Here is a 24,448-nt window from a genome sequence, read left to right on the forward strand (position 1 = left end):
ATAATGTGAAAGCTTTAATGCGTAGTTTCTGAAATTTACTATGCAGATTGATAGAGTATTATAGAATCACGCAGAATTAACTATTATAGATGTTCCTTCTTTAGGCCGGTAACTGAAGTGGTAAATGGAATGGGGACCAAGATGATTTTCATTCATTCATTTATTGAATAGATACATATGTATTTTCAGTAATTTTTCAGTATTGCATTTATTTCACATCAATAATATTCTAATCATTGCCATTACAGATTTATACAAGTAAAATTGAAAGTCAATTCAGAATAATTAGGTCTGTGTACTACAATATTTTTATATCAGAAATCACTCGTGTATTGAAAAATCAAGACAAACTGCCTTTCTATCTTGGAAAATATCCATGTGGTTTTTTTTCCTCTCGATTTAGTAGCATAAATTCTATCTCCGTATTTAATAATGTATTCCACACTTTTAAAAAAATACCTGTAGCAAATCCAATCTTAAAATGCTATTCCATCTGTATTCATGTCTGAATTAAATTCACTGTAAGAAAAATCCCTGACCCTAATTTTGTTGCAACTGTTATTATTATTCGGTCCCCATTGCTTATGTGATATGATTGAGTTCCAATGAGTTCGTCCCAGCTCTTCGATAGCCCAGCTATTCATGATGTTTCTACTGTGTCTTTAGTACAAATGAGTATATAACAAGGCCACATAACAAGTCACTAGACTGTTCCCCCCCAAAAAAAATGAATCAAGCGGGCATTACTGTGACAGTTTAATCATCTTGTGTTAGCTTCAGATGGCAAGTCAATTGTGTTTTCAGAACTCTTTTCCCTGAGTGTCAAATTCCTGATTTTCTTTTATCCTGTGCCAAGATCTTAAAGGTTTTAAGATATCATTGTTAACACTTTTGTGCACAATGTCAATAAAAGCCAACCTGTCAGAAATAACCATTTGTAATGGTTCATTAACTGGCTGGTATTAGCTAGAATGCTTTCAGCTGCAAATACCAAAAACAAAGAAGCTGATTTCAGTTGGCTAAGAGAAGGAGCCCTCTTGGCTCACGTACCTAGAAATGTGGAGTTACGGAGTAATGTAGGCTTGGAACTAACCATTAATCTCTGTAAATACTGCCAATGAGTCCTCCACCATTTATTCGTTTTGGTCCTTAAATTAGCATTTCATGGTATTAAAAAAATGGCTGCACCAGTCCTGAGCCCCCACCCACCCCCCTTTTTTTAAGTCCCTGTTGACCAGATAAAGAGACGATGTCCTTTTTACTGACTTTGTTTGAAGCACAGCCATTTCTTCCTCAGGACCCACAGTAAGCCTTCTTTCCATTTCTCACTGGCCTAAACTGGACGACACTACATTTGCACTTCTGAACCAATCTCCGTGGCAAAGAAGGGGATTCTCTGAAGTCACTGACATCAGTCCCAAGAAAGAAGGGAAAGGTCTTGTTCCTATAAGCCCAAGAGGTCAAGGGTGGGGAGGAAATGGGATATAGAAAAACCAAAAAATAAAGGAGGTGGCAGAGGTGAGAGACTCTTAAGAAGTCAAAGCAAAGAATGGACACTAGCAAAGCAACCTGCTCTGCTACTGGACAGTCTTTTTATTTCAAACGAAGATTGGGAGTGGGAAGGTAAAGAGAAAATAGGAAAGAAGTTATCTGATAGTTTTTGTGGTTACCCACTTCTCCTAATTGCCTCAATTTTTCCCTATTCACATTGCTCAAAATACTTCCCCTGTCAGTGTCTCCTGCACACATTGGCTTAATTCCCCCATTGGCTTAGTGATCAAGACACACTGTATCAGAATTAAATGTCCCCAGTTTTTTTTTTTTTAATGTGTTTTCTTTCTTCCATTTTTGGAAATACTGCTTTCCTAATATGAAAAGGGGTAATTCATCTAGAAATAAAGGGGTAATTGATCTAGAAATAAAGGCTTTCTTATAGGTCATTCGCAATATCTTTTCTGGGACTAATGGTATGTATGAAATATATATATTTTTTTTCATAAAGATTTATTTTATTTTTATTTGAAAGGCAGATATCCAGAGAAGAGGAGACAGGAAGATCTTGCATCTGATGATTCACTCCCCAAGTGACCAGAACGGTTAGTACTATGCCGATCCAAAGCCAGGAGCCAGGTCTCCCACACGGGTGCAGGGTCCCAAGGCTTTGGGCCATCCTTGACTGCTTTCCCAGGCCACAAGCAGGGAGCTAGATGGGACGTGGAGCTGCCGGGATTAGAACCCGCGCCCATATGGGATCCTGGCACGTTCAAGGCGAGAACTTTAGCGCTAGGCCCCACTGCTGGGCCATATATATATTATTACATTATATGTTATATATATTATATTATATATAATATTACATTATGTATAATATGTTGTATTTATATATATGTATTTTAAATAACAGTTTGCTTAAAGAGATCCCATAGAGGAATGGATAAAATTTCACAATATATTCTACTTGAGGAAGGCCAGTTTGAATTTGTTCTGTCTTCTCTACACTGCTTCTAAGAAGAGCGAATGTTTATTCATTGACTCCAAAGAGCCTCCAGTTCCTGGAGTCTTCCAGAAGCCAGCACATTTCCTTCTTGCCCTGGTGTAAAGGGGCAATTTTCTGGCTCCCCGCTCAGAGTATGTTACGAATAATAACTGCTAACCAGTCATGGAATCCAGTGCAGGTTCTCAGTTACTTCTCATGCAATCAAACCAAAAGAAAAAAAAAAATGCATGCAATGTGTTCAGTTTATCCACAAAATAGATGAAGCCCTGAGTAGTCATATTTCACAAGTTGACAATTAATGGAGTCAATATTCAAGTAGTGTCTGGGGTATTTCCCCTGCAAAATGTTTTTTTTTTTTTTCTTATAGTAAGTGGTTTCTTAATTACAAACACCTGCAAAAATTTTTCCAATAATAAGTTTTACATTTTATAGCGCTGCTAGGTTCGCAGCAAAATTAAGGAAATACAGACAGTTCCGGTGTATCCCCGTCCCCCACATCACCGTGTTGCTGGCTACAGGGGATGACAACATCAGTATGCAAAGACCACACTCTCCTTCATGGTTCATTCTCAATGGACAACACCCTCCAGCTCTGCACGAATGCGACCACCATTACAGTAGCACACAGATCACTCGACCACCTTAAAAAGTACTCGGGGTTCCACCTATTTAACCCTTTCTCCACAAGAGCCTTGGCAACCAAAGATCTTTCTAGTGGGTCCATAGTCTTGCTTTTTACTAAATGTCATCAAGCAAGGATCAAATGGTATATAACCTTTCCTGACAATTTTCTATCAGTTACTAATAGGCATTTATGTTTCCTCCAAGTTGTTCATGGCTTAATAGCTTATTTATTTTTAATGCTAAGTTATATTATCTTGTCTGGGCATACCCTTTATCTCTTTCTCTACTGAAAATCATCTTAGTTCCTTTCTCATGTGAATAGATTTGCTAGCAATATCCACATAGAGATTTTTATGTGGATCTAAATTTTCAAAGCTTTCACAATTTTCAGACAATGTCAACCCTCATTAGAAGCATTACAACTACAACAGGGCTCATAAAGATTGGTTGTAGACTTTTCCTCTGAGCAGGCTTCCTGACGGCCCCAAGAATTTCCTAAATCAAAAAGAAAATGTTACACATTTATAACTAGTAATGTTTTATGAGGCAGTTTACATAAGAGTTATGCAAATGAATATTTTTTTAAAGATTTTATTTTTATTATTTTTTTATTGGAAAGGTGGATATACAGAGAGGAGAGACAGAGAGGAAGATCTTCCGTCTGATGATTCACTCCCCAAGTGAGCGCAACGGCTGATGCTATGCCAATCCGAAGCCAGGAGCCTCTTCCGGGTCTCCCACGCGGGTGCAGGGTCCCAAAGCTTTGGGCCGTCCTCTGCTGCTTTCCCAGGCCACAGGCAGGGAGCTGGAAGGGAAGCGGGGCTGCCGGGATTAGAACCGGCGCCCATATGGGATCCCGGGGAATGCAAGGTGAGGACCTTAACCACTTGCGCCACCGCGCCGGGCCCGCAAATGAATATTTAATAAAATGAAACACTCTAAAAATCTAATTTATAGAATCATAAGCACAGTTTTTTAGTCTTCATTAAGTTCTAGAAATGAAAGAATCATTTTGAAATGAAAGCAAAAAGGGGAAATTTTTTTTAGGGATTACTTATTTGTATTCCATGTGTTCTTAGCACCTAGCCAAGAGTGAGCTTGTAAAGAAAATAGAGAGGGACCAACCCTGCGACACATTGGGTTAACACCAGTAACTGACATGCCAGTGCCAGGTTATGTAGTGGCTATTTCACATCTAATCCAGCTTCCTGCTTATGCACCTGAAGGCAGTGGAAGATGGCTCAACTACCTGTGCTCCTACCAGCCATGCGGGAGGCGAGGATGAAGCTGGTGGCTTCTGGCCTGGATTTGGTTGTCATGTGGCAGCTCTCTGTGGAATGAACCAGCAATGGAAGACTCTCTCTCTAACTCAGAATTTCACATTTTAAAAAAGAGATTTTTGATAAGAAAAGAAAAGGAAAAAGGCTTTACCAGAAAATCCAAGACATCATTTTCACGGGCTTAGATCTTTCGCTCCCTTAAAGGGAAGATGAACGGCATGACACCTGCAGCTCTGGAGAGCAATGCAATTCATTCCAAACCGAATTCCACTGAGGGCTGATTCTCCCATATAGGTGATGATGCCTATTTCCTTTGAAAGGACACTTGGATTCCATTTTCTGTATAATTTTTAGAGTTTAATTTGAATCAGAGATGGTATGTTTAATGTGTTTATAAATTTTTATTTATAGAGTTCATATTACTTTAGATCATTCTTTTCATTCTAACTGGTAGAAACAGAGGCAGGAGTGTTCTATAGAAAAACAAATATTTAATCAAGCCTGTACAACTGAGCATTTCTGTGTCATTGCAGACAATGTGTAACTAAGCAAGCTGACTTGTATGAAATTTGGGTCGGGGGAAGGACAAAAGAAAGGGAACTGTCACTATAAATAACAGTGTGAAACACAAACTAGGCGACGACAGGAGTAGGCTGATGAATGAAAATCGTTTTCTTCTTCCATATAGACTTAGGGCAGAGATCAATCATGGCACTTAGATGCCCACAAGGACCAGGCAGGTGGCAGGATGGGACTGAGGGAGGACGTGTGCCAAGCCTAAGGCAGCAACTGCCACTCAGCCCCAGCCAATTATTGGCACAGAAGAGTAAGGACAGTGTGAGTAGATTTTATCACTTTCGAAGAGCACCAGGCATAATAATATCTATATGCAATTCTGATTTTTACAAAAATGTAGACTGAACTAACAGGACGTCATGCCATATCTAGTTAACATACCACCATTTTACAAATTTTTATATTTGATTATTACCTAGGAGAAGCAATCATTTAAAAGATTTTTATCAGTCAGTTTGAGAAGAGCAGAATTTCCTCATTGGTTGGTGAATGCGATTGGGGAGGGACACGACCTTGGGCCTCGGAGTTTAAACTTCCTGCAGTCTCCCCGCTGCGGGTGGGTCTCAGGACGGGGCATCTCATGCCTGGATCCCACATGCCAGCCACCATGTGCACGTGGTGAGCTGTCCCCGGGCCTGCCTGGGCTCCGGGGGCTGCTCCCTTCAGGGTGAGTACACCGAGGGGGGAAGTCTCTGTGACTGGGTAGGTCTGGGGCCCACCCACCACCCTAATTGAGCGCCAGGCTCTGCCTGCTGGCCGCCCTGCCAGGGAGCTCTGGAGTTTTGGTTCTTTGAATCACTGCTTAGGTAGCTCCAGGTTGAACCCACTGTGCTTCTGGGATGTGAGTCAATCCTAAAGATTCCCAATGACAGTAACTCTTCCTTTGAAGAACTTGTAATCACTTAACAATGCTGAGCACCGAACACCAGTTCATGCAAAAGCTAAGGCTTGGGGCTTGTCCAGCAGGATATCCTATTACCTGACATGATGATGGATCAGCTGACGGGTCACATTAGGCAGGGCCATGACATTAACTAGCACTTGAGAACCATATCTGGGGGTAGATTCTGTGGGGGATGTGTGGGCCACACCCTGTGGAAATTCTAGCCCCACTGGTTAGCTCAAGAGTTTGGGTGGTGATGGACTAAGCTAGGTGTGACCAAGGAGCATGCCATCAATCACAGATAAAGGAACCCACAACAGTCTGGACTGGTCAAGGCAGCAGCACCCGAATGTGCATCCTGAATAGGGTGTGGGGTGGGCCAGGCTGCAACATTCACCAGCTCATACATGGCCAAATGGAAGGCCAGACTGCACTGGGCACTGGCCTAAAACCCATTGGCATGTATGAGAACTGGGTAGGGGAGTGGATCAAGTGGAAGAACTTGGGAAATGCCCCTGATGAGTCATAGCTCCTGCTGGTGAACATGCAGTCCAGACCTGGGGGTCAGACAAGCTGGGCAAAGTAGCTCCAACAGCTGGCTAATGTGTGAATTGGTAATGGAACAGGGTGTACTGGGCAGGACTGAGCAAACCTTAGCCCACAAGCAAAATTAGAAACCAGCATGGAGCACAGGTCATGCCGAGCTAGGCTCTTGCACCTACTGGACCCAGACTCTACTTCTCTGAATATGCACTGAATGTTTCAGAAAGATCATTGGAGAATTCACTCAACACAGAGATAGCAGAAATAAGATTAGGACCTGGCACTTTTTGTGAATACCTATATTTTTTCACACACACACACCTTCCACCTGCTGGTTTAGTCGCCAAATGTTTGCAACAGTCAGGATTGGGACAGGTTGATGCCTGGAGCCTCTAATTCCATCTGGGTCCCCCAAATGGGTGATGGGGAACTGAGCATTTAAGCTTTCAACTGCTGTCTCATGCAATGGTGGACAGAAACAATGCTAGATCAGAAACAGAACAGGTACAACCTCACCCATAATTCCTATACAATTTATAGGAACAAGGAATATCCCAACTTGTGGCTCAATCCAGAGCACTGCAGCATCCATTTCAGGTATGAATTTTTCCAACAGATTTTCATATCACCACATTCTCTTAAAGTACACTTTTTTAAGAAGTGAACTCCAGAAGGAGCTGTGCTACACTCTCCTCAGCAGGATGAGCAGCTCCTAATTAATTTATCTAATTTCTCCCAGCATAGACTATAAATAATGGATTCATATATCCAGGGAGAAGAAGCTGTGGTTACAACCACAAGTTCCTGAAGCTAACCTCATTTGTTTAGTCTAAGATAGTATAACTTGATATTTATAGAACAATGTTTCCTGGCTCTTTAAAAATTACTTTTATTCCTAGACATAAATAAATGCCCATTTTAGAAAAAAAAATTTTTTCAGTGTATAATATAGACTGGCACCATTGTAGTGAAACACTCATAACTGACAAATTTCCCTACTTTTTCCAAACATCAATCTTATAGAATTCTTGAAAAAATTACCCCTCCTTAATGGGAGATTCATTTCTACCTTCTCGTTGAGTTACCCTCTCAGCAAGATGACTAAGAAGAAAATGGAAAAGTGTGTATATATATATATATTCACTTGGTTGACTCTCATGATATAAAACATGTTAATACTTTAACACCAATAGCTAGGGTTATCTGTAAGTAGCCTACCTTTTAATACAGAATCTAATGCACATCTCTGTGATATATACAGATTATTCAAGTTGTTTTCATTAACCACCACTGCCAGGAACATGCATTTTATACATACAAGCAAGTCAATGTGGGGACAGGCATTTGTCATAAGAGTTGACTCCGAATTCAGGAAGCCTGTAGTCCTGCTATTCCCATTCTGTTCCAGACTCCTGGCAGGCAGCAGATGATGGCTCAAGTCCTTGAGCTCCTGCTACCCCATGGAACAACATGGATTGAGTTTCAGGCTCCTTCCTTCAGCCTGGCCCAGCCGAACCCAGCCCAGCCCTGATGGCTGTGGGCATTGGGGATTAAACTAACGGCTGAAAAATCTCACTAAAAGTGTCTGTCATCTCTCTCTCTTTCTGTCTCTACCACATCCCTCTTTCTCAAATAAAATGAAAATAAATTTTAAAAGAAACTCAGTGTGATAGCCACCAGCCACTTCCTTACCTCCATTTGTCTTCCCAGGAGTCTGGAAGGTGAGCAAGAGATGTGAAGCAATAAGAGGAAGCCGGGTCCATTTAACACAGCGCAGAAATGAAGGATTTGCCCTATTACCCTTCCCATTCTGAGGATGTAATCTCCTTTATGGTACTGAAATTTGATCTCAATCCAGATGTCTTGATTTACACACCTCAATGAAGCACAGATATAATATATACTATGATACCCCAGAAGAAGGTCTTGCATGTCCTATCTATGATAAACCTAAAGACATCTTCACACGCTTTTTTGTGTCAGCCAGTGCAGGGTTAGATTTGGTCTGCTACCTGAACCAGCCAATGCACATACTTGTGGATGTAACACCCTGGTGAGCTCAGCTCCCAGCCCCATCTCTCATGCATACTGATGGATGCTGCAGCCAAGCCCAGGCCAGCCTGTCACAGGCCTGGTCTTCACGCACACCAGTATCACGGCCGAGTTGGGACAACCCCCAATAACCCTTACCAGGTCCATCTCAACATGTTTTAGCATCTGTTGGCATGATGTGCTGCAGGCATAGTCTAGTTTGTCGCACACACCATTTGGCTCTTGTGCATACTCATGAGTGTCATGATCTAGTTCGGCCTGGCCTGCCCCAAGACCCAGCCACCACACAAATGCTGAGAAGTGCTACTGTCTTGCCTAAAATGGCCCACCTCCAGCCCCTGCTATTGTGCTCCCCGGAAGAGCTTCAGCCTTAGCAGAGGAGTTCCACAAGTTCACCTACCAGGCCTACTACCAGCCCTGGATTTCATGCACACTGGGAGATGCCACAGCCATGCTTGGCATGGTCTGCACTCAGTCTCAGCCTTTGATCATGCTAGCAGATGCTGTAGACTGGCCCAGCCTCACCTCCTCTCAGGCCCAGCTCCCATAAGTGTCAGGTGAGTTTTGTGGTGCAGCCTGACTCAGTCAGTCATTGCTCCCGGATCTCCGTGTAAGTCTGCAGTCCCGCACAGATGAACCCACAAGTCTACGGAATCTGCCCCCAGACCCAGTTCTCTTGTGTTTTGGTGGTGCAGCCACCCAGCCTAGTATGGCCCAACCTCTGCTCTGACACTTACGGGCAGGTACTGTAGCCTAGACCAGCCAGGCATGTACCCTGGCCCTAACTTTTGCATGCACCATCAGGCGGTTGGTGATGTGACTTAGCCTACCCTAGGTCTCCCATGAGGGTGGGTGCATTGTCCTAGACATGTCCTCCGGTTTCTTCCCCTCTAAACTGCTCAATCTAAGCTCTCTCATCTACCTTCCAGTGCAGTGGCCCCACCTCTGAAAGAACCCAGAAGTCATTCCTGCCCTGTTAAACATGTCCTCAACTGCTCCCACTCACATATGTCTCCCCAAACACCCTTCCCTGGGCAATCTGCAATTTCCCTACCTGGTGTGCCCTGCCTTCCCTACATATCTTCAAAGAAAAAAAATAGAATAGGCAATTATGCTGGCACACTGGTATAGTTAACACAAATTTGGCATTAATCAGGCCCAGAATACCTATCAGCTCTTGGCTGCTTTTCTCCCAGAATTGTAACATTTACCTATGTACGAGGTGACCAAGGGAGTTGCTACAGCTGGGGCTAAGAGTTTTAAAGAAGAGGAAATATAATTGTCGAGGAAGGCTCTGATCTCCCCGACCCAGGCCACAGTCCTTCCCTGGATCTTTAGGCCTCCTAGAACTCAGGTTTCACAGACTTTTTGACCTGCTCTATGGTGACACACCTGTTGTAACTCCAGACTCATTCCACGTTGCATGAAAGTTCCAAGGACACTTATCAGAAGGATTATCCATACCCGGTCCACTCTCCTGCTAGCGACCAATACTCCAAGAACCCCAATAGCTCTATTCTAAAAGTACACCGAGAAATCATTTGTGGATGTCTTTGTAACCAGAAGTTAGCTTTGCACCCAATGAGCACTCGTAAGAAAAAGCTGAGATAAGAAAAAGACAGAATAGAGCTTATAGTTATTCTGTTACTTTCATTCAAATACTGATTTTAGTCTTCTCCATTTTGCCTCTGCCACACAAGAGTAAGTATTTCTCTCCAATGTCAGAATGCTATGATTTAATACAACGATGAGAGGCCACACGTGGGTGACTTTCTCATACATTTTTTCTGATGGTGAAGAGATTTCACTAGACATCCCGTCATTGATTACATGCTGGTGGCTTGCACTGTTTCCTAAATATGATGCTGGCACCACAAGCCTTCAAACTTTCTGTTCTTTAAGTCCCATCTCGCACCCGATGACTGAGCCTGCTGATAATTCCCTCACGTTCGCATGTTCTCTTTAATGTTCAATTCGACATTTGCAGTCTTATTGCCTATTAATATCTTAAAGCAGTTTCATATTTTTTTCTGTCACTGAAAATCTCCAGTGGAGTCCATTGGAGCTAAATAATCATGGTCTGTGGCTAGCAATGAAGAAATGCCACGTTTTCCTTCTCACTTGTTCATTTAGTTCAGTGTTTTCAGTAGTTATACAATACATCAATTTTAAACTCATACACACACACACAAAAAAACACGCAGTGAAAGCAAAATCAGTAATTGGTACAGAAAGTTTGCAGGAAATTAGGCATTGAAAACTATTTAACACAAAGAATAGAATCTTTTCTGATAAACAAAAATTCAGTTTAATGGTAGTCATACTCATGTCAATGTTTATGGAAGGAAAAACTGTTGGAAACAATTATTGTAAACATTCAGACTTTGAAGGCTCCTTTTTTCTTAGTATAAACAAATGTTCCTTTATTGTTGTTTGAGAGGATTTCAATAAGCTATTTATATTTGACTTAGTCATGCCAATTAATGCTTTTAGTCAAAAAATAAGCAAACCACATTCAGACAAATGTTGGCTTAGGAAAACTTTAAAGTATAAATATTTTTTAAAAAGTGTGGTTTGTTCAGATTTTCATGCCGGAAGCCCAGAATCAGTGCACAAGGGAGCAATCGAGTTTTACGTAATCGGTCTATGAATCTACACAGGGCTGTCTGTCTTCAAAATGTGAGGTCAACCCTTTTACCAATCATCCCATTCTCGATGAAAATGCCTCCTGACGTGCTGGGATGTGTTCCTAGCAGCTATTCTTGCGCCGTGTAAATCCACCTGCTTGTGTCCCCAGACTACAGCGGAAGATATCAGAGGAAGCACCCGGATGTAATACAACCCATCACAGGTATACTGTTCTTTGTTTCCCTTTAACAATCATTTCAAGATTTTGAAACATCCCCACAACGGCATTCTAAAAATGATGAAGTTTTTGAAATAAGATTTTATGAATATCAACCTAATTTTTATAATTCCCACAGTGACAGAAGCTTCACAAAAGTAGTGATTTTGGAATAAATTTATACAGAATGTTGTATTGTGCACTCATGATTCCCAGCTTATCCTGCGTATTTTAATGCAATGAAGTCTCTGTCATAAGAGCAAAATAAGATTGGTAAAATTTCTTGATTTAAAAATTCTGTTTAGCTGCAGGATAGTTAAGGAAAGATAACGTATTCAGACAGGGGCAGGTGTTAAAGGCAGTCTGGGAAACCCCCACTTCGTAATGCAATATGGGTTCAAGTGCGAGATTGACTTCCACTCAGGCCCTGCCTCCACTTCCGGTTTCAACCTCCTGCAGGCAGCAGGTGGTGGCTGCGGGACCCAGTCACTGGCAGCCAGCCAGACCAGAACTGAGCTCCAGGGTCCTGTCTTTGGACTGGCGCAGCCCTGGCTGTCTTGGACATTTGGATAAATGCTTCTCTTTCTCTCTTTTCAGCTTTTTCTGTTTTTAAAGATTTACTTATTTTTTATTACAAAGGCAGATACACAGAGAGGAGGAGAGACAGGAAGATTTTCCATCCGATGATTCACTCCCCAAGTGAGTGCAATGACTGGTGCTGTACTGATCCAAAGCCATGTTTTTAACTTAAAGTGAAAATACATAACAATACAAATCTTAAATTATTGAATGCATTCTTGGGACCACTTGCAATGGCTAAACTTCCTAATTCTACACTTCCAAGTGTGGTATCCCTTATGGTTGCCACTTTGTACCCCAGCTGCTTCATTTCTGATCCAGTTCCCTACTTGTGGCCTGGGAAAGCAGAGGAGGATGGCCCAAAAGCCTGGGGACCTGCACTGGTGTGGGAGACCCAAAGAAAGTTCCTGGCTCCTGGCTTCAGATCGGCTCAGCTCCATCCAATGTGTCCATTTGGGGAGTAAACCAGCAGATAGAAGATCTTTCTATCTGTCTTTCTTTCTCTCTCTAAATCTTTCCAATTAAAAAAAAATTTTTTTAAATCCAATACTCTAAATTGTGATCATCAGGTAAATCGCTTTTAATTTTGTGATTGACAAAAATAGTAGTAAATGATATGAGCTAGGAAAAACACATTCAAATTTCTAAAAAGATTTGGGTGAAACGGCTGTGAAATGCTTACAGATGCTCTGAGGATGCATAACCTTCAGTTTACTTTCTAGGTACACAGGATTTTATCTTAGCCCAGCAACAGTGTTAAAATCCTCTCCATGAAGGCATGGCTGACAGAAGTAACACAGACTCTGCCTTGAGGTTGGAGTCACAGAGATTTTAAGACAAAGACGTTTACTTAGACATTGTGGTGTCTCCACCCCCCACCCCAAATACCATGTAATTGTGAAATCCAAAGAGCTAATTCAACGATAAGGACGAGGCATTTTATGTGTGGTCCCCCTGACACGGCCTGGCCTTAGAGATCAAATAGTTATGATAGATTGTGATTGAGCAAAGACACTAAAGGGCTTCTCCAGGTGCCACTTACAAAAGAATAGAAATCATTCTTTCAAGAACTCTTGCGGAAAGTTCATGTGGAAAACCTAGTGGAGAAAATCATCAGGATTCTTGCCTTACATCTTGTGGAGTGAAGCACTTACTCGCAATGCTTTTCTCAATAGAAATCATGGAAATGTCCTAAACATTCTCTTGTATTTAACCACGCTCACTTCAAACCAGGAAATGTACTTATCTACAAGGCAGCTGCTCAGAGGAGAAAGCGGGGAAGCTACCATTTCGTCAAGCTTTTAACATGTGATTGAAAACCCTCTTATTCAGTAGTCAAATGCTAAAAAAGAAAGGCAAAGTTATGCTAAAAGCTAGCTGGTCTACAGCACTGCTATGTGGAAAGATACTTTTATCTGTTAGGTCATTTGAATTTGCGAAGTTAAAGATGGAAATAGAGTGGCCAAACGGAGATACAAAGGAGTTATGCTCAAAAGCATACATACTTGCTTTCTCCCAAAATTAAATCATACTTAATTATGTCAGGATAAAACAAACTATCTTAATATGAACATGTTTTCTAAATGTGCATCATTTATACTGTGGTTTCTGAAGGCTGAAAATGTGCCTAATGTGTTAAGGCATAGAATCATGCAATAATTTGATGTTTTCGATTAATTGTAATGACTCCACACAAACAGGTCAACGTTAGGGTGCAAGCAAATGACACACAACATACTCTTGCAGTATTGCGGGAAGAGTTCAACAATTAGTAATTTTTCACTTGGAATTTACAACTAACTAATGAACTAATGGTTAACTATGACAAGACAATCCATACTAATACCTTTTTAAATAATTTAAGAGTTAGTTACTTACCTTGAAAGGCAGAGCATCAAAGAGAGTGAAAGACAAAGAGATCTTTGAGCTACTAGTTCACTTTCCAAATGGCCACAGAGCCCAGGACTGGACTAGTCCAAGCCGGGAACCTGGAACTCCATTCAGGCCTCCCACATGGGTGGCAGGGGCCCAAGTATGTGGCCATCCTCTGCTGTTTCCATGGGGCCGCTAGCAGGGAGCTGGCTTAGAGGCCAACCAGTCAGTACTGGAACCAGTGCGCCTGTTCAGTGCTGCCGTAATACAGACAGCAGCTGTGTTAACACAGCGTTGCCAAAACACCAGCCCCTCTTTGTATCAGTTTAAACTGATAAAAATTAATTTGCCTCCCTAAGGACTTACAATGCATTGAGATAAAAAAAAAAAGATAACTGTATCTCAGTTTTGTGAAATTTTGCTTTTTTTCTCTTTTAAGAGAAAAATTCTCTTTTTAAGAAAAAAATTGCAGCCTGGACTTGAACCAGCACTTGGATATGAGATGTCATTGTCACAAGTGGCAGCTTAACCTTTTCCACCACAACGGCAGCTTCTAAGTTGAAAGAAAGAGAGAGAGAGAGAGAGAGAGAGAGAGAGAGAAAAGGAGGGGAGGAATGGAGGAAGGAATAAAAAAAATCTGTGACAGTGTCTTGTTGGGCAAGCCATCTGAAAAACAGCCCAGCATTTCTTGTTGCACTAGCTGAAACAGGTGGCGAGTAGATGGATGAGTTCCTGGGGCCACAACTCTTCTTTACCAAGGATCTTGTATGCACAATTCTAGATTCTACAATTGAAAATGCCCAGGAAAGACAGGGCAGCCTCTCAAAGTGTGGCACCACTTAGGAGAATAAATGTTGTTCAGCACATGGCTTGGGAGAAACTAACTTTGTAGTGTCAAAACCTAAACGGCACACAGCAAGAATTGAAGATTTTTTATCACAGACATATAGCTTCAAAAGCATCAGGCAGTCGGAAGCTTGCCAAGAGAAAACAAACATCCCCATAGGGGGAAAAATTGCCAAAAATTGGAACATAGGAAAAAAAAAAATCTGTAGTAGTGAGTAACCCCTTTGGTCAATAACGACCCTAACTAAGAAGGTGTGGCAACTCAAGGACTAGTCTCATCCAATCCGGTGGGGCCCTGTCCAACACGTGAGTACAGTTTCAAAAGTAACCATCAATATTACTTTTAGCTGTTGTCTAAATTCGGGTTTGGGTTTTTTTTTTTTTTTTAATTAAAACCATACCTGAAAGATAAATTTATAAATGGACATCTTGAGTCCACAGTATTTGTAATTGCTCATTTCTTTCCACAGAAGACCCATACAAAGAAGTAAGTGCTTCTTAAGTAAAACAGTGAAAGTTTACTAAGAACACTTTGGATAGACTCACTGGGGCTTTCAAGTGAGTTGCAAATGACTAAAATGTTTACTAACATGCGAGCTAAGGATTTCTTCCTCCGAAGATGAGGCGTGGCTTAGCATCTCCCCAGGAACTCCATGACCCAGATGAGTTTTGGATATCCTAGAAAAGCATTGCTGAAGAACTAGAGAACTTAACAATTTTCCCCACGACTGACTGCCAGGGTTTATCTAGACTTTAAAGATGGAGATAACGCACTCGTCATTTTCTGAATTTAGTTAAGAATGGACAAATCATGGGCTCAAAATCAAGACTGCAATGCCTGCCTGAACTTGAGAGAAGAATGAGTCCCAAAAAGAAAGCTAGAATCAAGTGAGGAATTCAAGGATGCTTCCATATCTTACAGAATTTTTATCGTGGCTTTCGGTATAAGGCATGAATCCCCATTTTTGTAAGTATTTACACACGTATTTATTTATTATTTTTAACACCCATAATTCTGTCATGCCTCACATATGGAATAGATCCAGTGCGACGGACGGGCTCGGCCGGGAGCAATCAGTCCGACGGGAACAGGACCCCGGGAATGGTGGGCAAGGATTCGGCGAGTGACAAACAGACATGACAACTCAAGGAAGTTGTATCTGAGTGTATTTTGCAAAAGCAAGGCATCAGCTTATATACAATAGATTATTGCAAAAGAACATTTTTCTTTGTTTATACGTGTGGTTACATTTCTACAAGCAATTATTCCAGGGAGGTAAACAGGTGTGTTGAGCAAAGATTGTTCTCTAACAGCCCGGTGACAGACTGCAGTTGTTATTTCTTGTGGACGCAGTTTGGCACCAGTTGCAGTTTTAATGATTAAGTAGTTAGCCCTCATTGTGTTTTGTGCCTTACACTGGTTTTAATATTAACTTGCCTATATTTCTTGTTTTTCTTCCTGTATGGCTTCTTAAGCTATAGCTTTCTACTATAATCTTCTTTCTAGAAATTCTCAAAATTAACCCTAAATAGATTCACTAAAACTAATAACTTAATAGTTTTTATCTCAGACTGCTTGCTATTCTTATCCAATCTCCTGTCAGAAGGCTTCATAGATTTATAAAGAAACATCGAGCCTTTGCCGCACATAAATAGTATTATTCCAGTCATAAAGATAAGAGCAAAGAGAGTACAGTTAGAAACGCCAAGACCACTAGAGATGCAGCCGATTCCGGGAGGCATCCTTCCTTGAAGCTTACGCCTCGGTCCGGCGATTTCTCAAACCGGCTTCTACCGGAGGTGGCGAGACAATCCAGTTTTTTACTTTACAAGATAAAATGGGCAAAATGAAAAAGCAGAATTCACAAATGGTGATATAGAATTGAATTACGAAAATTACTGAAAAGGGATTAAATGAGAAACAGGATGTGTAGTGAAAGATAACACGCCCTGGGGCAAGGTTCCCACAGCTACCTTAACCGCTGACCCTGGGGCAAGATACACCCTGGGGCAACCCTCCCCATGCCTGACTCTCACTACTATTCTCTCATCTATCTAAAAAAGAAACCAGAGCTGGTTAATTATTTTAAAACTTTTCTTCCAAAGTTGTATGGTTCAAGGAAATGCTTCCTTGGGCTCTCTACCTGTGACTGGCACAAAGTGGTGTTACCACACCTAATCCAAAGGGCCCCCTATTTACCTGCCACCTTTCCCAGGAATGCCTAGGAACCTGGATCGTGTGTGGTTTGCTTCTGCCTTATGATAATTTGAAAGACAGTTGGACTGAATCTCTTCACATCCTTTTTGGCCCTAAAAGGAGAATGAGTTATCTCTGCCACAATCCCCTGATGCTACCCAGTGGTCTATGATGAAGAGTAAGGCATTGGTGAGCCTGGGGCTTTGCTATAGTAAACAAAGCTTCTACCAGCAGCACCATCATCTCACATGTGTTCTGGTTTGGGTCCTGGCTGCTCCACTTGTAATCCAGTTTCCAGCTTGCAGCCTGGGAGAACAGTGGACAATGGTCCAGGTCCTTGTGCCCCTGCACCCATGTGGGAGACTGGAAGTGACTCCTAGCTCCTGGTCTCACACCAGCCGAGCTCGGGTTGTTTGGCATGTGAACCAGTGGGTAAAAGACCTTTGTCTCTTCTCCCTCTGAAACTGTGTGAAACTGTGCCTTTAAATAAACACACACACACACACACATACACACACACACACACACAGAATAATGCATTTATTTGCCCCTACAGTTAGCTTGCTATGTGTGTAAGTGTTGATGTTAATCCAAGTATTGATGGCATGCTGCTAGTATAATGGAAAGGGTAGTTCACATGGCAGAGAGTGTGCTCTCAATTCCATGGGGTATTGGAAGGCCACAGATTAGCATTCATCCGGCTGACCTGACCTTGAGGATCCATCTGGTTTACCACTGGAGAAAAATGACACATACAGCATATGAAAAGTTGCAGGAAAAAAATATCCTTTGAGGTAAAAGAAAGGCACAAGAGAAGTAACCAGAAAGTATACAATACTTACAATTTTACAGCTAAATCCATCAACTTCAAAAAGTTGACAAAGCACCAGCGGACAGGCCATGATTGTGAGGAAGTGCTGTGAGCTGAATGTTGTCACGACCCACCAGCTTCTACAAATGACATCTAGTTAGCCCTACAAAGACCCAACATCCAGTATCCTTACCAAAATCACTCACCTTTACAACCTAAGAAAACAAAATGGATGAAATGAAAGAAGATCCTCAACTAGGAGCTTACTCACAACTCATATTGGAAATACTTGGAAACATATTGGAAACACACTTGTTATGAAGTAAATTGCTTGACTTGGTAATATTTATTTAAGGAAAACATCACTGTCTGTCATGGCACCTGCACTGGTTTAAGTTGCCTGAACACAACCCGTTTTGAAACATATAAAACTTCAGAAGGAGCAAGATGCAGAGCCTCCTAGAATATGTAAAGACCTAGGCTGACTCAGTACCAATATTATGACTGCCTTAACACACTATCTCAAAACTTACTGACAAAAATATAGAGATGAATTTCAAGAGTCGCTCCATTCTCTTGCGATTCAGTGGATTAGCAATGTAGGGGGCTCAGCAGGGCAATCCTATTGGTTTTGTCTTGGATCTGTCAGACAACTAAGAGTATTAGGTGGCTCAACAAGATGGTCTATGAGGTTCTCACAAGTGTATCTGGCAATGAATGTCGCTGTTCAGTCGAGCTATGCACGCCAGGTAATATTCCAGGCCTCTTGCCAGGGTGGCTATAGCTGGCCAGAAAGTCCAGAGCAAAAGGAACCATGTCTTTAAAAACAATCATACTGTTCTGTTTCCTTGTTTGTTTTAGGTTTATTTATTTTTACTGAAAAGCCAGATTTTAGAGAGAAGGAGAGTTAGAGAGGAAGATGTGCCAGCCATTGATTTACTCCCCGAGTAGCCACAACAGCTGGAGCTGAGCCAATCCAAAGCCAGGCTCTGCTCCGGGTCCTTGACTGCTTTCCCAGGCCACAAGCAGGGTGCTAGATGGGAAGTGGAGCAGCCAGGACACAAATCCGCACTGATATGGGATCCTGGCACATATAAGGTGAGGACTTGAGCTACTAAGCAAACCACTCTGGGCCAAACTGTCACGTTTTTAATAACTGTTTTTACTCATTTTGAAGACAGGGAGAATTTTTTCATTCACTGATTCATTTCTCAAATGCTCATAGGCCAAAGCTAGGAGCCAGAAAGTTCCAGGTCTTCCTTGTGTGTACAAGGACCTATCCTCTACTGCTTTCCCAGAAGCACCAGCAGGAAGCTGGATCAGTGTGGAGCAGCCAGGACTCAAACCAGTAAACATACAGGATGCCCACACTATATGCAGAAGCCCAACCCACTGCATTGCTGCACCAACCACAACTACCACGTCTTGAATATACACCTATTCACATCTAGAGTGCCAGCTCCAAAAAAACCTGGAATTTTATGAAAAGGTGCTGATTTAAGTAACTTTGAAAAACAGCATTTTGCTAGACACTGTGAAACTAAAGGCACGAGCATTAAGATTGGTTAAGTATATTCAAAATGCACACAGACACACACACATATGAAGGAGCTGCCAAAAACCTTCTATGGGAAAACTGAATTAAAAAGATCTTATCTGAGTGCAAAAAATTCAAATCCGTGCACAGTTATCATAACTATGTCTTTTTCTATGAAGCTTTTGAAGCTCCCTCATATGCACAGATTTCAAAATTTTGTGCAGCATAGTAAAGCTAGCTTTTCGTTCCATTTTCTGCAAGCTTCTTGAAGTTCCCTTGTAATTCCAGAACCTCTGGCAGCACATTGTTGGCAGGTGAGTCACTCCGAGGTCATGAGTAATCATCACCACTTCCTTTTTAGTTCCTTGTTAGAATGGATCACTTTCTACTCATCCCCAAAGCATCAATCAGATGAGAATCAGACGTTCCTCAAACACTTAACACACAAGTCTACACTATCGAGGCTTATATCCCGAAGAATTGCACACAGGGTTTCAGATTCTTGTACATCAATATTCACTGGAGATTGCCCACAACAGTCAAAAGGAGGAAGCAGTTCAAATATCCATTCAATAGGTGGATAATTAAAATGTATCCACACACAATGTAATATTACCCAAATAACAAGAAAGGAGATTTGACATGCCATAGCATGAATGAACCTTGAAAACAGTACAGTGAATGAAAGCAGCCAGAAATAAATGCTGTATTAAATCCATTTACATGATATATATATGGTATGTGTATATCTATATATGAAAGAAACCAAAAGTAGATTAGAAATTAGGGGAGTGGGAGTTACTATTTAACTATTTAACTTCACATACAGATATTTTGCAATACAGTGGTGGTGACTATTGTGGATATAATTAATTGTACACTTTTTTTAAAAAAAAGTGTAATTTTTTTTATTTACTTGAAATTTGAGTTACAGAGAGAGATTTTCCATGGGGAAAATGGTAGATTTTGCTTTATTTTTATTAATACACACACAGAGAGAGAGAGAGAGAGAGAGAGAGAGAGAGAGAAGAATGTGACAACTAGAAAAAGCAATATGCTTAAAATTCAACAAATGTTGCTTTCAGAATTTAACATCTGCAATGCACCCGTGTTTCACAATGGCTGGTGACTGGTGTCCTGTTTGCTGTCAGGAGTTGCTGAGTGGCATCGCTGCCAACACAGGCTCCAATGGGGCTGCTATTCCATCATTATTGGAAAGGTGCCTCCTTCAGCATTTTAATTTACAAAGTGTTAAAGGATCATTTATGGACCATGTCAGTTCCAGAGGATAGACAACCAAAACATACAATATTGTGTGGCTGTGAGTTAAAGAAGCTTCTAGAGATAACAGTGGAACATTCTTTTGAAAAACGTAGCTTCACCAATTTTCTTGATGAAACAGGGATAATAAAGGTGGTTTGATACATGAGTCAACAAGGGTAAATTTTCAACATGTTTCCCAAATTGCTTATTTTGCCTATACCTTTTCTTCTAAATACACACAAAGAAGTATAAGCAAGCCAATGCATATAAAGTAAACATTTAAGGGAAAAGAACTCACTGTGTTTGCTTAAAATGGATAAAGATGAAACAAGCAGCTGACCAATTTAAGCAGCTAGCGACGTCACTGTAAAGATGGCGAGTCTGACTGGAGCTGCTGGGAGATACCATCTCTCCTCTCGCTTTCACCAATGACTCATTCAACTGGTAAGTCTGGAAAAGCGAACTGGTCGTATGCCGATCAGCCTCTCTGTCCCTTTCCTTTAAGGATATGATAGTCTCATACATCAGGAAGCAAATGGCCCATGGTTTTCCAACTCTTCCTGTGATAAAAGTGGATATATGGCACTAGGGAAGCTGTTGATACAGGCCATGCTATCCAAAAGCGTAATATTCCAATGTGTTCTTTTTCTATTTTTTTTTTTTTAGTATCTATTTATTTGAAGGCAAAGTCAAAGAATTCTCCATCCACTGCTTCACTCCTTAAATGACCACAATGACCTGAGCTGGGCCAGGCAGAAGCTAGGAACCTCTTCCAGACCTTCCAAATGGGTTCAGGGGCCCAAGCACTTGGGTCATCCTCTGCTGTGCTCCCAGACATATTAGCAGGGAGTATCGGGGTATGCAACCAAGTGGGATGCTGCTGTTGCTGCTGTGTGGGCAGCCTACCCACAGCACCAGTCCTGATACACTTATCTTCTTAATGCCTGCTTTTCTTACTTTAAATCAAGCTGGAAGTTGAGGGAGTAACATTTATCTCAAATCTCAATTATTAAGCAGCTGTAAATAAAGCAAAGGAAGTTATTTTCAACACAATCAATCAATAAAGAACAACCCACTCCCAGATTTTAAGGAGTGTTAAGGATTTTAAAAAATAAAAACCCTTGACCTCATGCTGGTTTTTGTTCGTTTGTTTTTGAGAGGCACAGAGACAAAGAATAGTCAGCTGTTGGTCCACTCCCCAAATCCCACAGGGACCAAGGCTGGGCCAGGCTGAAGCCCAGGTCGTGTAACTCAAACCACAGAACCACGTGCCCTGCAGGAACACCAATGCATGAGCTGTCACCTCTGTCTCCCAAGGACTGCAGTAACAGGAAGCTGAAGCCAGGAACTGACTCACTCAGATAGTGGACCAGAAATCTGATAGGTCAAGATATCTGCCCATAGATACAGTAATTCCACCTTCTTTGGGAGTATTCATGCACGTGCAGGGCTATTTGTATATGGTTAACCACAGCAGTTTCTAATACTGAAAGGTTTGACATGATAAACCCGTGATATGGCAAAACAAAACATGGCATATTTTTATGCAGAGGTATTTTGCAGTACTTTAAGAAGGGAATTGGCAAACCATGACTCACAAGCTAAAGTCATCCTGTATTACTCCGGGATTTGTTTTTAGTATAGGCATCCAAAAGGTCAGAGAGGGTGTCTGGATCCACCCATGAATTTCAATTTGCCTCCACATCCTTCCACCAATTTGCCTACAAACCACATCATGCCAAGCCAAGGTGGGAAGCTCTTCACTCGATTCTTTGCCATTTTTACTGGTATTCTTTCTGTCCATTGACAAGATGGAGTGAGACATCTATCAATTTTTAATGTGTGTTTTGCCATGCTAGCATCTATTGTGTTTCCTCTTTTGAAACTGCTAAAACTTAAGTTGTAGTTATCACTTTTATATCAGTATTGTATATTTAATATAGTTTAGTACCTACATATTAGCAAATAATAGCTATACTCAATTGTATAAGTATTTATTAATATATGTTAAGTTACAAGTAGCTTTTAAACAAATTAGATGGTTCCAAATAAAACCTTCTAAAGAAAAGTAGTTATACAACAAATATCAGAGTGACATTTTTCCTTATTTTTGATATTTTAACTAAAGATGGAAAAGTTACGTTCAAGAATGAGGATCTGCCAAGGATAAAAAACTTGAAAGCCCCATCCCCAACAGTCATTTTGATTATAATTTTCCTACAAAGTCCAAGGAATTACTAAGTTACAATTTCTCATGCTCAATCACGTCGTTAGCAATTTCATCTAAACCGTAGGATGTTTTCCAACAATATTTGCTGACTGTCTCTCCCCGGCTAAGGCTGCTAAGGCTAATTATGGTGTTGAGTTACAAATACGTAAGTCATTGGTGGCTCTACAAAGCTAACAAGTAAAAAAAAAAATGAAGAAGAAGGAAAATAAAGAACACTAAAATGGCACTTCACAGCACATGCAGAAACATGCTGTATCATGTCAGGCCAGTAACCATGTAATTGAGTCAAAGAAGTTGTGTAGCTTCAAAATGTGGACATTATCTCACAGATGCTAAATAATTCATCTGTAGTCACGACTGACCAATGTCAGACTGAAGCTATCTGTCCAGAAATAACTAAAAATTCCTTCTAAACTGTTGGATGATGTTTCATTGCCTTTAATAAGTTATATTAGAGAAATACCTTGCCTTGGGAACCAAGTGGTTATTAGGTGTTTGAAATTTCTACTTAAGGTTTTAACAACAAATGGTCAAAGGATATGATTGCTAAAGACAACAAATAAAGTTTCATTGTATCTCACTAAAAGTATACCATTATCTTTAGTTTCTTTAAAACAAAAATCTGCCTGTAACTTCTGATCCTCCCTATACTGCTCTCAAAATACTTGAATTTGTCTGAAAATACCAACATACAAAGACCACAACATGTATATAGCATTCCAGTGCCAGTGGGAAAACCAAAGACACTCACTCTATTATTACTATAAAAACACAGCCACTATTCCAAAAAGCAATAATAAGAAGCTAACTTTTAAAACCGATCATTTAAAAAATCTGTTTTAAGGCACATTTCGGAAAGAAATACTAGTGGCTCAGTGCACTTTCCGCATCACAATGCCCTTTATCACAATCTTTAATATACTGCTAGGGTTTTCTCAACAGACAGATCTCTAATCCACATACTTCAGGTTCTTGTTTTTGTTCTTTGGTAAGACACATCAGAGTTGGTGCTGGGTATTTCTCATGGAAGGTACGTCACGGGAAGACTGAGCAGCAGGTGTTACCATTCCCCTGACACAACCACACATCAGTCCTCATCATCACTTCAGGAACCGACAGCTCAGCAGTCACTAAGGATCACTGGGCAGACGCATCAATTCATTGGCAGCTACGGAGCAGCGATATTCTAACATTGCTTCTGCAACTACTATTTGGAATACTTCTCTGCGTTCTATGAAATTTCTTCCTCGTTTGATTATCCTATGGTTCTCGTCTTCCACTTCACCAGTTTTCAGAATAATCTCTGAATGTTTTTTCAACGTTGACCAGGCCAATTCAAAACTGTTGCTCCTCTGAGTTCTCCTTTTAATTATTTAAATAATTGACTTAATAATTAATATTCCAACCCATTTGCTACTATCTTACTGATTGTGGAATTATACAGCCAGGGCTTCAGAATCTTTGCTCTTGATCCAAAGCTTAAGAGAAAAAAGAGTGGTACCCAAGAGCTTTCCTATTTTCATGCCACGGAGGTGTTAACCGCTGCATTTGCAGATGTGACACATATTCTGGTTTTGTGGAGAAAAGTCTGAATATATAAATAAAAGGATTAGTTCAGATTAGTTCAAAATAAAGGGGGGAAAGTCAGAACGGGTCACAGAGTTAAGTCTGATCACAACTGACCCTATTGTTTCTGCTGCATTTCTTGTATATATTTCAAAATTTTCATAATGACGTTTTTTAAAATCCCATTTTACACGTTTAAAAAGTCATTATTACAGATAAAGGAAATAACTACACCTTCACTCCTGGT

The 24,448-nt window shown here is 40.9% G+C and overlaps 1 long non-coding RNA gene across 1 annotated transcript; it reads left to right on the plus strand.

The window, feature by feature from the left end:
- Nucleotides 1–7,034: 7,034 nt before the first annotated feature.
- Nucleotides 7,035–15,721, plus strand: LOC121167673. Its single transcript, XR_005885621.1, has 3 exons — nucleotides 7,035–7,046; nucleotides 9,863–9,873; nucleotides 15,644–15,721. It is a non-coding gene; the product is annotated as an uncharacterized LOC121167673 (long non-coding RNA).
- The last annotated feature ends 8,727 nt before the right edge of the window (nucleotides 15,722–24,448 follow it).

This window comes from Ochotona curzoniae, unplaced genomic scaffold, assembly GCF_017591425.1.
Source record: "Ochotona curzoniae isolate NIBS_2020 unplaced genomic scaffold, NIBS_Ocur_1.0 patch422, whole genome shotgun sequence".
Lineage (NCBI taxonomy): Eukaryota > Metazoa > Chordata > Mammalia > Lagomorpha > Ochotonidae > Ochotona > Ochotona curzoniae.